Below are 14278 nucleotides of genomic sequence, written 5' to 3'. Positions count from 1 at the left end.
GAGTTAGATGAGGTCCTTACTGCTAGGGGGATCAAGGGGTATGGCGAGAAAGCAGGAATGGGGTACTGAAGTTGAATGTTCAGCCATGAACTCATTGAATGGCGGTGCAGGCTAGAAGGGCCGAATGGCCTACTCCTGCACCTATTTTGTATGTTTCTATGTTTCTATGATCGCGCAGCTCAATCACGTAACATTGAGTTAATGATCCGGTGTTCATTCTCGATTACAGTCATGGTCCCAAATGGATTGCTGGCACTGTTTTCGCCAAGGAGGGGAACAGTGTTTGTTGTTAAATTGTTGAATGGGCAAACGTGCAGGAAGCACTTGGATCAGACCAAACTGCGATTCTCTGACAACCAAGAACAGTTTGAAGAAGACTTTACTGTCTATGATCCACCAACACACACCCAACCAGCAATTGACCTCGCTGTCAACCATGAGGATGAATCCACCATGCTCGACAGTTCGATCAGACCAGCCACGCTGCCATGCAGCAATGATCCGACTAATTCACCCATGCCAGGACTTAAACTCAGACGATCGACACTTGAAAGCAGAGCACCAGATCGCCTCAACCTAACTTGTACATAAAACTTTGGGGGGAAGTGATGTTATGTATGCAAACCTCACCAATGTGTAAGACTTGCACTCGGGGGCACACCTGTGGGAGACCTAAGGGTCACCTGTGCACCCTGGAGCAAGCAGGTATAAAAGGTGATCCACCATGCTGCTGCCTCACTTTGGAGTTAGATTAAAGAGACCAAGGTCACAATGGTTTGAGCTTGCAACACAGTCTCGTGGAGTTATTCTGAACTTAACGGTATTTATATTCTAATTTGATTCTTGTCCTTCTCCATAACCAATCTAAACCTTATGATACCATGATCACTATTCTTGAGGTGCTCCCCGACTGACATTCTCCACTTGACTTACTTAATTTCCCTGGACTAGATCCAGCAATGCCTGATTAAGTAGGAAATATAGTGATCAAGAAAAATCTCCGAAACATACTTCAGAAATTGCTCCCCTTCTCTTCCCATAACACAATCACTGCCCCATTCAATATTGGGGTAGTTGAAGTCTCTCATTATCACTACTTTATAGTTCTTTCACCTCTCATTAATTTTTATCTCCTTCCCACTCTTTGGTGGCCTATAAAATACACCAAATAGCATTATAGCTCCTTTTGACCCCTCAAGGACATTCTTTCTAGCACAAGAATCATAGAAGCATGGAAGAAAGCCATTCAACCCGTCGAGCCCATGCTGACTCGAAGCAAGTCCCATTTTCCCTCTCCTTACCCCGCAGCCCTGCAAATCTTTTCCTTCAGATACTTTTTCCTTCAGATACTGAAACAAATGACCGAGGGGGATTGTTTGCTAGTGCTGTTGGGGAGGATTTAAACTAATAGGGCAGGGGGGATGGGAACCTATGCAGGGAGACAGAGGGAAATAAAATGGGGTCAGAAGCAAAAGGTATAAAGGAGAAAAGTAAAAGTGGAGGGCACAAAAATCAAAGGCAAAAATCAAAAAGGGCCACATTACAACATAATTCTAAAAGGACAAAGAATGTTAAAAAAAAAAGTCCGAAGGCTCTGTGTCTCAATGCGAGGATCATTCGTAATAAAGTGGAGGAATTAACTGCGCAGATAGCTGTTAATGGATAGGATGTAATTGGGATTACGGAGACATGGCTCCAGGGTGACCAAGGCTGGGAACTCAACATCCAAGGGTATTCAATATTCAGGAAAGATAAACTGAAATGAAAAGGAGGTGGGGTAGCGTTGCTGGTTAAAGAGGAGATTAACACAATATTAAGGAAGGACATCAGCTTGGATGAGGTGGAATCTGTATGGGTAGAGCTGCGGAACACCAAAGCGCAGAAAACGTCAGAGGGTGCTGTGTACAGACCACCGAACTGGCATAGTGAGGTTGGGGATGGAATCAAACATGAAATTAGGGACGTGTGCAATAAAGGTACAGCAGTCATCATGGGTGACTTTAATCTATGTATAGATTGGGCTAAACAAACTGGTAGCAATACAGTGGAGGAGGATTTCCTGGAGTATATAAGAGATGGTTTTCTTGACCAATATGTCGAGGAACCAACTAGAGAGTTGGCCATCCTCGGCTGGGTGTTGTGTAATGAGAGAGGATTAATTAGCAATCTTGTTGTGCGAGGACTCCTGGGGAAGAGTGACCATAATATGGTAGAATTCTTTATTAAGATGGAGAGTGACAGTGTTAATTCAGAGACTCGGGTCCTGAACTTAAAGAAAGGTAACTTCGATGGTATGAGACACAATTTGGCTCGGATAGACTGCCGAATGATACTTAAAGGGTTGTCGGTGGATAGGCAATGGCAGACATTTAAAGATCCCTGACTGGTATAAAAATAAAATGAGGAAGGTGACTCAATCATGGCTTACAAGGGAAATTAGGGATAGTGTTCAATCCAAGGAAGAGGCATATAAATTGGCCAAAAAAAAGCAGCAAACCTGAGGAGTGGGAGAAATTTAGAATTCAGCTGAGGAGGACAAAGTGTTTAATTAGGAGGGGGAAAAAGAATATAAGAGTAAACTTGCAGGGAACATAAAAACTGGCTGCAAAAGCTTCTACAGACAGGTGAAGAGAAAAAGATTAATGAAGAGAAATGTAGGCCCCATTACAGTCAGAATCAGGTGAATTTATAATGAAGAACAAAGAAATGGCAGACCAATTGAACAAATACTTTGGTTCTGTCTTCACGAAGGAAGACACAAATAACTTCCCGGAGATATTAGGGGACCGAGGGTCGAGCAAGAAGGAGGAACTAAAGGAAATCCTTATTAGTCAGCAAATTGTTTCGTAAAATTGATGGGATTGAAGGCCAATAAATCCCCAGGGCCTGATAGTCTGCATCCCAGAGTAGTTAAAGAAGTGGCCCTAGAAATAGTGGATGCATTGGTGGTCATTTTCCAACATTCCATGGACTCTGGATCAGTTCCTATGGACTGGAGGCTTTTTTAAAAAAAGGAGGGAGAGGGAAAACACGGAATTATAGACCGGTCAGCCTGACATCAGTGGTGGGGAAAATGTTGGAATCAATTATTAAAGATGTAATAGCAACGCTTTTGGAAAGCAGTGACAGGATCAGTCCAAGTCAGCATGAATTTATGAAAGGGAAATCATGCTTGACAAATCTTCTAGAATTTTTTGAGGATGCAACTAGTAGAGTGGACACAGGGGATGTGATGTATTTAGACTTTCAAAAGGCTTTTGACAAGGTCCCACTCAAGAGATTAGTGTGCAGAATTAAAGCACATGGTATTGGGGGTAATGTATTGACGTGGATAGAGAACTGATTGGCAGATAGGAAGCAAAGAGTAGGAATAAACGGGTCCTTTTCAGAATGGCAGGCAGTGACTAGTGGGGTACCGCAAGGTTCAGTGCTGGGACCGCAGCTATTTACAATATACATTAATGATATGGACGAAGGAATTGAATGTAATATCTCCAAGTTTGCAGATGACACTAAGCTGGGTGACAGTGTGAGCTGTGAGGAGGATGCTAAGAGGCTGCAGGGTGACTTGGACAGGTTAGGTGCATGGGCAAGATCATAGCAGATGCGTTATAATGTAGATAAATGTGAGGTTATCCACTTTGGTGGTTAAAAACAGGAAGGCAGATTATTATCTGAATGGTGACAGATTAGTAAAAGGGGAGGTGCAACGAGACCTGGGTGTCATGGAACATCAGTCATTGAAAGTTGGCATGCAGATACATCAGTCGTTTAAGGTTCGCATGCAGGTACAGCAGGCGGTGAAGAAGGCAAATGGCATGTTGGCCTTCATAGCGAGAGGATTTGAGTATAGGAGCAGGGAGGTCTTACTGCAGTTGTACAGGTAAGGCCACACCTTGAATATTGTGTACAGTTTTGGTCTCCTAATCTGAGGAAGGACGTTCTTGCTATTGAGGGAGTATAGTGAAGGTTCACTAGTCTGATGCTTGGGATGACAGGACTGACATATGAAGAAAGACTGGATCGACTAGGCTTATATTCACTGGAATTTAGAAGAATGAGAGGGGATCTCATAGAAACATATAAAATTCTGATGGGATTGGACAGGTTAGATGCAGGAAGAATGTTCCCGATGTTGGGGAAGTCCAGGACCAGAGGTCACAGTCTAAGGATAAGGGGTAAGCCATTTAGGACTGAGATGAGGAGAAACTTCTTCACTCAGAGAGTTGTGAGCATGTGGAATTCTCTACCACAGAAAGTTGTTGAGGCCAGTTCATTAGATATATTGAAAAGGGAGTTAGATGTGGCCCTTACGGCTAAAGGGATCGAAGGATATGGAGAGAAAGCAGGAATGGGGTACTGAAGCCATGATCATATTGAATGGTGGTGGAGGCTCGAAGGGCCGAATGCTCTACTCCTGCACCTATTTTCTATGTTTCTATGATGGCACTGTCAGGATTTGTGGAGACTACGAGGTTACGATTAACTGATTTTCGAAATAGGATCAGGATCCGTTACCGAGCGCTGATGACCTGTTCGCCATGCTAGCTGATGGAAAGTTGTTCACGAAACTGGATCTGACGTCAGCATATATGACCCAGGAGCTTGTCGACACTTCGAAGAAACTCACCTGCATCAACACCCATAAAGGATTGTTCGTCTACAACAGGTGACCTTTTGGGATTCGTTCGGCTGCAGCCATATTTCAGAGGAATATGGAGAGTTTACTGAAGTCCATTTCTATTCTGGTCACAGGTCGTGACACTGCTGAACATCTGAACAATCTTGAAGAAGTCCTACAGCATCTGGATAAAGCGGGACTTAGGCTGAAACGCTCGAAGTATGTATTCATGGCACCTGAATTTGAATTCCTTGGGAGGAAGATTGCTGCTGACGGCATCAGGCCCACTCTTTCAAAAGCCGAGGCCATCAAAAATGCACCCAGGCCTCAGAATGTGACAGAGCTGCGTTCGTTCCTTGGGCTACTCAACTACTTTTAGGACCGAAATTTGGTAATTTCGTACCCAGATTGAGCACTTTACTAGAGCCACTGCATGTATTTCTAAGAAAAGGTGACAACTGGGTCTGGGATGCATCTCAAGATAGAGCCTTTTAGTTGCTTATTCATTATGATCCGCGTAAGCGTCTTGTATTGGCCTGTGCTGCTTCATCATATGGGGTTGGCTGCGTACACCAACAAGCAAATGAATCAGGCAAACTACAACCTGTTGCGTATGCTTCGAGAAGTCTGTCTAAAGCAGAAAGAGCTTACAGTATGGTAGAGAAAGAAGCTTTGGCCTGTGTGTATGGAGTAAAAAAAATGCACCAGTACCTGTTTGGTCTTCGTTTTGAACTAGAAACAGATCACAAGCCACTCATTTCATTGTTTGCGGAAAACAAAGGTATTAATACCTTTGCATTGTCCCGCATTCAAAGGTGGGCGCTGACATTGTCTGCCTATGATTACGTCATCAGTCATAGACCTAATGCTGAGAATTGTGCCGATGCATTGAGTCGTCTGCCCTTACCCACAATTGAGATGGAAATGCCTCAACCTGCAGATCTACTGTTAGTAATGGATGCTTTGGAGAGTGAAGGAATGCATGTCACTGCTCAATAAGTTAGGATCTGGACCAAACATGACCCTATTTTATCGGTTGTGAAACGGTGCGTACTCAGTGGTGATTGGTCTACCATCCCTATGGAGATGCGCGAGGAGACCAAACCTTACAACTGTCGCAAGGATGAGCTGTCTATTCAGTCAGACTGCTTACTGTGGGGTAATCGTGTAATCATGCCGAAGAAAGGTAGAGAAAAATTTGTTCGTTAACTTCATAGCACTCATCCTGGTATTGTCATGATGAAGTCCATTGCTCGGTCTCATGTATGGTAGCCTGGAATTGACTCTGATCTGGAATCATGCGTGCATCAGTGCAATACTTGCATGCAGCTAAGTAAAGTACCAGCGGAATCTCCGCTGAGTCTGTGGTCGTGGCCATCCAAACCGTGGTTGAGGATCCACATTGATTTGCGGGCCCATTCCTAGGAAAGATGTTTTTTGTCATAGTAGATGCATATTCTAAGTGGATAGAGTGTGTTATTATGTTATCCAGCATGTATACAGCTACCATTGAGAGCCTTCGTATCATGTTTGCTACTTATGGTTTGCCTGACATTGTTGTGGATCTTGCTTCACAAGTCTTGAGTTCCAGGAGTTCATGAAACTCAATGGCATCTGACATGTGAGATCAGCTTCATTCAAGCCTGCTTCTAATGGTCAAGCAGAGTGTGCCGTTCAAATGATCAAGCAAAGTATGAAACGTGTAACTCAGGGCTCACTGCAGAGACGGTTGTCATGTATATTGCTCAGTTACAGGTCAAGACCTCATACGCTTATTGGGGTTCCTCCTGCTGAACTACTGATGAAGAGACCAGGCTTTCTATTTGTGTGGAAAGTGTGTCCAGCTGCAGCTCCTGTCAGACCGCATTGCGGCACTGGAGCTGCGCATGGATTCACTCTGGAGCATCCACGATGTTGAGGACGTCGTGGATAGCACGTTTAATGAGCTGGTTACACAGGCAGATAGGGAATGGGTGACCATCAGGAAGAGCAAGGGAAGGAAGGTAGTGCAGGGGCCTTGCGGTTACCTCCCTCCAAAACAGATATACTGTTTTGGATATTGTTGAGGGAGATGGTTCATCAGAGGAAGGCAGCAGCAGCCAAGGTCATGGCACCAGGGGTGACTCTGCTGCAGGAAAGAAATCCATGTACACTATGTCAACTGCATTACCCTCATTAACTCTCTCTGTTACCTCATCAAAAAACTTGATCAAGTTGGTTAAACATAAATTGCCTTTAACAAATCCATGCTGGCTTTCCTTAATTAATCCACACCTATCCAAGTGACTGTTAATGTCCCTAATTACTTTTTCTAAAAGCTTCCCCACTACCGAGGTTAAACTGACTGGCCTATAGTTGCTGGGTTTATCTTTGCACCCTTTATTGAACAATGGTGTAACATTTGCAATTCACCAGTCCAGCACCACCCCCGTGTCTATGGAGGATTGGAATATTATGGTCAGTACCTCCGCGAGTTCTGCCCTCAATTCCCTCAGCATCCTAGGATGCATTCCATCCGCTCCTCGTGATTCATCTACTTTAAGTACAGCCAGCCTTTCTAATACCTCTATCAATTTTTATCCTATCAAGTGCCTCCACTACCTCCTCCTTCACCATGTCTATGGCAGCCTCCTCTTCCTTGGTGAAGACCGATGCAAAGTACTCGTTTAGTACCTTAGCCATACCCTCGGTCTCCATGCATTGGTCTCCTTTTCGGTCCCTAATCGGCCCCATCCCTCCCCTTACTATTTATATGCCTATAGAAGACTTTTGGATTACCTTTTATGTTAGCTGACATTCTATTCTCATACTCTTTCTTTGCCCCTTTTATTTTCTTTTTCACTTCCCCTCAGAACGTTCTATATATAGCCTGATTCTCAGATGTATTTACAACCTGACATCTGTCATACATGCTCTTTTTCTGCTTCATCATATTCTCTATCTGTTTCATCATCCAGGGAGCTCTGACTTTAGTTGCCCTGCCTTTCCATTTGGGAATGTACCGTGACTGTACCTGAACTATTTCTCCTTTAAAGCAGCCCATTGTTCCATTTCAGTTTTGCCTGCCAATCTTTAATTCCAGTTTACCCGGGCCAGATCCGTTCTCATCCCACTGAAATTGGTCTTCCCCCAGTTAAACATTTTTACTCTAGGTTTCTCCTTGTCCTTTTCCATAGCTAATCTAAACCATATGACACTATGATCACTGTTCCCTAAATGTTCACCGACTGACACTTGCTCCACTTAACCTACCTCATTCCCCAGAAACAGATCCAGCAATGCCTTCTCCTTCGTCTGTCCTGAACACACTTCTGAAATTCTTCCCCTTCTCTGCCCTTAACACTATTATGACCCCAGTCTATATCAGGATAGTTGCAGTTCCCCATTATTACTACTTGATAGTTCTTGCACCTCTCTGGAATTTCTCTGCAAATTTGTTCTTGCATATCTTTCCCACTATTTGGTGGTCGATATAATGGCATCTTTATTGTTTCTTAGCTCTATCCATATAAGAACATAAGAAATAGGAGCAGGAGTGGGCTATTTGGCCCCTTGAGCCTGCTCAGCCATTTAATAAGATCCTGGCTGATCTGATCATGGATGCAGCTCCACTTCCCTGCCTGCTCCCCATAACCCTTTATTCCCTTACTGCTCAAAAATCTGTCTATCTCCGCCTTAAATATATTCAATGACCCAACCTCCACAGCTCTCTAGGGCAGAGAATTCCATAGATTTACAACCCTCAGAGAAGAAATTCTTCCTCATCTCAGTTCTAAATTGGCGGCCCCTTATTCTGAGACCATGCTCCCCAGTTTTAAATTCCCCTATGAGTGGAAATATCCTCTCTGCATCCACCTTGTCGAGCCCCCTCATTGTCTTACATGCTTCGATAAGATCACCTCTCATTCTTCTGAACTCCAATGAGTATCGGCCAACCTACTCAACCTATCTTCATAAGTCAACCCTCTCATCTCCAGAATCGATCTAGTGAACCTTCTCTGAACAGCCTCCAATGCAAGTATATCCTTAAATACGGAGACCAAAACTGTATGCAGTACTCTAGGTATGGCCTCACCAATAGCCTGTACAGTTGTAGCAGGACTTCTCTGCTTTTATACTTCATCCCCCTTGCAATAAAGGCCAATATTCCATTTGCCTTCCTGATTACTTGCTGTACCTACATACTAACTTTTTGTGTTTCATGCACAAGGACCATCCCGCCCGTGCACCCACCCCCCCCCCGCCCCACCCCAGGTCCCTCTGTACTGCAGCACTTCGCAATTTTTCTCCATTTCAATTATAATTTGCTTTTCTATTTTTGCTGCCAAAGTGGATAACCTCACATTTTCCTACATTATACTCCATCTGCCAAATTTTTTGCCCACTCACTTAGCCTGTCTATATCCCTTGGCAGATTTTTTGTGTCCTCCTCACAATTTGCTTTCCCACCCATCTTTGTATCATCAGCAAACTTGGCTACATCACACTCGGTCCCTTCATCCAAGTCATTAATATAGATTGTAAATAGTTGAGGCCCCAGTACCGATCTCTGCGGCACCCCACTGGTTACTGTTTGCCAACCGGAAAATGACCTATTTATCCCAACTCTCTGTATTCTGTTAGTTAGCCAATCTTCTATCCATGCTAATATATTACCCCCAACCACATGAACTTTTATCTTGTGCAGTAACCTTTTATGTGGCACCTTATCGAATGCCTTCTGGAAATCTAAATACACCACATCCACTGGTTTCATCCTCATCCACCCTGCTCGTTACATCCTCAAAGAACTCCAGAAAATTTTTCAAACATGATTTCCCTTTCATAAAACCATGCTGACTCTGCTTGATTGAATCATGCTTTTCCAAATGTCCTGCTACTGCTTCTTTAATAATGGACTCCAGCATTTTCCCAACGATAGATGTTCGGCTAACTGGTCTATAGTTTCCTGCTTTCTGTCTGCCTCCTTTTTTAAATAGGGGCGTTACATTTGCAGTTTTCCAATCCACTGGGACTTCCCCAGAATCCAGGTAATTTTGGTAGATTACAACCAATGCATCCACTATCTTTGCAGCCACTTCTTTTAGGACCCTTGGATGCAAGCCATCAGGTCCAGGGGACTTGTTCACCTTTAATCTCATTATTTTACCAAGTTGGGGCTGAAATTCCGGTCGGAGGCTTCCCACGGGCGGATGCCTCCGACCTGAAACATTTCTATGAATTTACCTGGTGGTCCCGGGGGAGCGTGAGATTCTGTTGGGGAGGCCCTCTCGTCCCGCACTGCGAAGTGCGCTCCCATCTTCCAGGTTCCTATGCAGATGGTGCTGCCACGTGTGACTGCTCAACCAATCAGGTACAGTATTCCACAGCTCCATATCTATGAGTTCTCATTGCTATTAATGAAAAAAAAACAAAGACATTAAACAAATGTAAAAAAAAATAAAAGCCACACCTCACATAATTAAAATCAATTGAAATTTAATTAATATCTTAGAAAGAAAAAAATTCCGAGTTTTTAACAAGTTTTGAAAATTATGGTTAAAAATAAATGTAACGTAGTGGACAGGAATTTTAAAAATGTGTTTTTTAAATTTTATATTATATTTTTGTATGTTTTTGAACTCTTATGCCTGTAAAAGTAGATTATGCACCTGCTTTTTATCAGGCGCAAGAATTTTGAGGACATTTGCTGGGCAAGATATGGGTAAATACCGCAATCTTGCCCATGCAAATATCCTCGCTCACAAGATACGGAAGATTGACAGATCGGGAAAGCCGGTTTTCAGCGCATGCGCATTGTGCGCTGAAAACCGGCTTTTGCGATGCCTTCCCGGGTCTGTAGAGACTCAGTACGGACCCGGGGAGGCCGGGATTTCCAGGACATTAAGTTCCTCTCTCCCTATAGCCCCTTGATTATCCATTATTGAGATGTTTTTAGTGTCTTCTACCATGAAGACCAAAACAAAATATTTGTTCAAAGTGTCTGCCATTTCCCTGTTGCCCATTATTAATTCCCCAGTCTCATCCTCTTGGGGATCAACATTTACTTTAGCCACTCTTTTCCTTTTTATGTATCTGCAGAAAATTTACTATCTGTTATTATATTTCATGCTAGTTTACTTTCATAATCTATCTTCCCTCTCTTAATTTTTTTCGTCGTTCTTTGCTGGCTTTTAAGTTTCCCAATCCTCTGGCCTCCCACTAGTCTTGGCCACATTGTATGTCCTTGTTTTCAATTTGATACCATTGCTTATTTCCTTAGTTAGCCACAAATGGTTATCCCTTCTCTTACAATCTTTCCTTCTCATTGGGATATAGTTTTGTTGAGAGTTATGAAATATCTCCTTAAATGCCTGCCACTGCTCATCAACAGTCCCACTCTTTAATCTATTTTTCCAGTCCACTTTAGCCAACTCTGCCTTCATACCTTTGTAGGCTCCTTTATTTAAGCTTAGGACACTGGTTTGAGATCCAACTTTCTCAACCTCCAACTGAATTTGAAATTCAACCATGTTGTGGTCACTCATTCCTAGAGGATCATTTACTAGGAGATCGTTTATTAATCCTGTCTCATTACACAGTACCAGATCTAAGCTCCCTGGTTGGTTCCGCAACGTACTGTTCAAGGAAACTATCCTGGATACACTCTATGAACTCTTCCTCAAGGCTACCCTGGCTAATTTGCTTTGTCCAATCAATGTGAAGGTTAAAATCGCCCATGATTATTGCCGTTCCTTTTTTACAAGCCTCCATTATTTCTTGTTTTATACTCCGTCCAACAGTGTAGCTACTGTTAGGGGGCCTATAGACTACGTCCACCAGCGACTTTTTTCCCCTTATTATTCCTTATCTCCGCCCAAATTGATTCAACATCTTGATCTTTTGAGCCAATATCATTTCTCACTAACGCACTGATCTCATCCTTTATTAACAGAGCTACCCCACCTCCTTTTCCTTTCTGTCTGTCCTTCCGAATTGTCAAATACCCCTGAAAATTTAGTTCCCAACCTTGGTCACCTTGCAACCACGTCTCTGTAATGGCTATCAGATCATACCCATTCGTATCCTATTTGTGCCATCATCCCATCTATTTTGTTACGAATGCTGCGTGCATTCAGATAAAGAGTTTTTAAATTTGTTTTTTTACTATTTTTCTTGCTTTGACCCACTTTCTGATTCACCTTTATGTTTATACATTCTGTCCCTTCCTGTCACGCTCTGGTTATCATTTCCCCCAGTGCTACCCTGCTCTATTGCCTTCTCCTTATTCTTTGACTTCTTAAATTTTCGCTCACCTGAACCCTCCCCCGCCCGCCCACTAATTAGTTTAAAGCCTTCTCGACAGCCCTAGTTATTTGATTCGCCAGGACCCTAGTCGCAGCATGGTTGAAGTGGAGCCCGTCTCAATGGAATAGCTCCCTCTTACCCCAATACTGGTGCCAGTGTCCCATGAACCAAAATCCATTTCTCCCACACCAGTCTTTGAGCCATGTGTGTAACTTTCTGATCTTATTTACCCAATGCAAATTTGCTCATGGCTCAGGTAGTAATCCAGAGATTATTATCTTTGTGGTTCTGCTTTTTAATTTGATTCCTAGCTGCTCATAATCCCTCAGCAGAACCTCTTTGTTTGTCCTATCTATGTCGTTGGTACCCACGTGGACCACGACAACTGGATCTTCTCCCTCCCACTCCAGCCCTGAGGAGATATCCTTAACCCTGACACCGGGCAGGCAACACAGCCTTCAGGGCTCTCACTCTCAGCTGCAGAGAACGTTATCTATCCCCTTAATGATACTGTTCCCTACCACTACAACATTTCTGTTTATTCCCCCACTTGAATGGCCTCCTGTACCATGGTGCTGTGGTCAGTTTGCTCATCCTCCCTGCTCTCGTCCACACAGGGAGTAAGAGACTGAATCTATTGGACAAGAACAAGGGCTGAGGCGCCCTTCCTCACTCATAGTTACACCCTTCTGTCCCTGACCATGGATCGAATTTGAATTAATTAATCTAATTGTTGTGACTAGCTCCTGGATTGCAGCGTCCAGGTAACTCATCCCCCTCCCTGATGTGTCGTAGTGTCTGCAGCTCGGATTCCAGCTCATCAACACGGAACTGAAGTTCCTCGAGTTACAGACATTTGCTGCAGATGTGGTCGCGATGGACCTCAATGGTGTCCACCAGCTTCCGCATGTTGCAGCAGTGACCCATTGCCTGCCCTGCCATCTATAATGAATTTCATTAATTAGATTTAGTTTTTAATCCCGGCCCCTAATTTAAGGCCCTTAATTTAAAGTAAGAAAGAAAAGAGCGACAAAACTCACCAACCAATCACTTCCCTGCTTTCCTGTGACATTGAATGTAGTCGCCCTGTCTTACCTGCTCGCGCTGCTCGCGCTGCTCCCTGCGGTGGCTGGCTGCGGCTGCTGTTGCTGCTTTTGTGCTCCGCCGCCGGTTAGTGCCCCCTCACAGGTCGGGGATTGGCGCTGAAATATAGATTCTGTCCTTGAACCCTCCTGAATATCCTACTTCTCCGGCACTGTAACGTTCTCCTTATCCAATACTGCCACATCACAGCCTATCTTTCCTTCTCTATCTTTCCTGGGCACCTTATAACCAGGAATATTTAAACCTGCTCTTTTATAAGCCAGGTCTCAGTTATTGCCACAACATCATATTCCCATGTGGCTATTTGTGCCTCCAGCTGACTTACCTTGTTTACTGTGCTTTGTGCATTCACATATATACACTGTAAACCCATCTTAGACCATCCTGTATTCTCTCTTAGTTTGATCCCATCCTAATACCTTACTATTTCTTACTTTAGTGCTCTCGACCTCTCCCAATCCTTTGAGCACTTTATTTCCTCTTTCTAATGTTTCATCCTGGTGCCCAGCCCCCTGCCAAATTGGTTTAAACCCTCCCCAACAGCACTAGCAAACCTCTCCGAGAAGATATTGGTTCCAGCCTTGTTGAGGTGCAACCTGACCTGCCTGTACAGGTCACAGATCCAGCAGACCGGTCCCAATGCCCCAAGAATCTGAAGCCCTCCCTCCTGCACCATCTCTCGAGCCATGTATTTGTAATGTCCTTACACAATACCACAAATCCACACGAGGCATATTCCATGACCTGAACCTTTATTCACAGGACCAAGAAGTGATGATCCTGCGTGGGACCTCCCTTTATATACCTGGGTGACCAGGTGAGGAGTGTCTCCCACAAGTTCACCCTCTGTGGTCAAGGTGTGCATTGCTTACGTATATACAGTATTGCAGTGTTGTTACATAAAGGTTACATACATGATATCACCTCCCCCTCAACATCTTATTGGGATCATAGGTTAAGCCTCTCCGGTGGTCTGCGCTCTCTCGTGGAGCGCCGCAATTGAAGTTCTGGTTGTTGAGCCTCGCTATGCGTGTCTGTCACCTGTGGTGATTCCGGCCTGTTTGGGCTGACCGCAGGGACTGTGCATGCTGCTGAATGTTCTTGTTGCTCGTTCACTGGCGGTGGTGTGAATACCATCTCATGATCTTCCTCAGGTTCCTCAGTGTCCATGCTGAACCTTTTTTTTTACTTGGTCCAGATGCTTGCGGCATATCTGCCCATTGTTAAGTTTAACCACTATGACCCTATTTCCCTCTTTGTCTATTA

This window comes from Pristiophorus japonicus, chromosome 12 (assembly GCF_044704955.1).
Source record: "Pristiophorus japonicus isolate sPriJap1 chromosome 12, sPriJap1.hap1, whole genome shotgun sequence".
Lineage (NCBI taxonomy): Eukaryota > Metazoa > Chordata > Chondrichthyes > Pristiophoridae > Pristiophorus > Pristiophorus japonicus.
The sequence above is the reverse complement of the archived record's forward strand: the minus strand, read 5'-3'. Positions refer to the sequence as shown.